Source organism: Propithecus coquereli, unplaced genomic scaffold (genome assembly GCF_000956105.1).
Source record: "Propithecus coquereli isolate 6110/MARCELLA unplaced genomic scaffold, Pcoq_1.0 Scaffold203, whole genome shotgun sequence".
Taxonomy (NCBI): domain Eukaryota; kingdom Metazoa; phylum Chordata; class Mammalia; order Primates; family Indriidae; genus Propithecus; species Propithecus coquereli.
The window spans coordinates 818,224-818,671 of record NW_012145301.1 but is presented as its reverse complement, the minus strand read 5'-3'; the positions used below and the strand labels follow the sequence as shown (position 1 = coordinate 818,671).

Here is a 448-nt window from a genome sequence, read left to right as displayed (position 1 = left end):
CCCATACTTAGTTTTTTAAAATTTTGTGAGCAAAAGATGAAAGCTTAAAGAAATAAGTTTAAAATCAGCAATGTGGTTGATTTTGTGATCGAGTTTATATTAATGTATATTTTTACAGGATCAAAAATAGAAACATTGGTATTTGGAACATTTGCATTTTAAAAAATATTTTAGTTATGAAAATTTTCAAAAATACGAACAGCTGAAAGAATTGTATGATAGATGGCTATATACCCACCACCAAGAGTCTAATGTTTAAATATATTTGTTTTATCACATATTAATCCATCACTCTGTCCCTCCATTCATCAATCCATCTTGTTGTTGTGATACATTTTCTGTAAATTGAAGATTTCACAATAAATAACACATTAGTGTGTTTGTCATTAACTAGAATTCAGTTTTTGTTCATAATTTTTTTCTTTTTTTTTTTTTTGGAACAAAGATG

General features: G+C 26.1%; 1 protein-coding gene across 2 annotated transcripts in view; it reads left to right on the top strand.

The window, feature by feature from the left end:
• ACSL1 (acyl-CoA synthetase long-chain family member 1) overlaps window positions 1–448 on the top strand; it is a 67,752-nt gene that overhangs the window by 48,448 nt on the left and 18,856 nt on the right. The window lies entirely within an intron of this gene.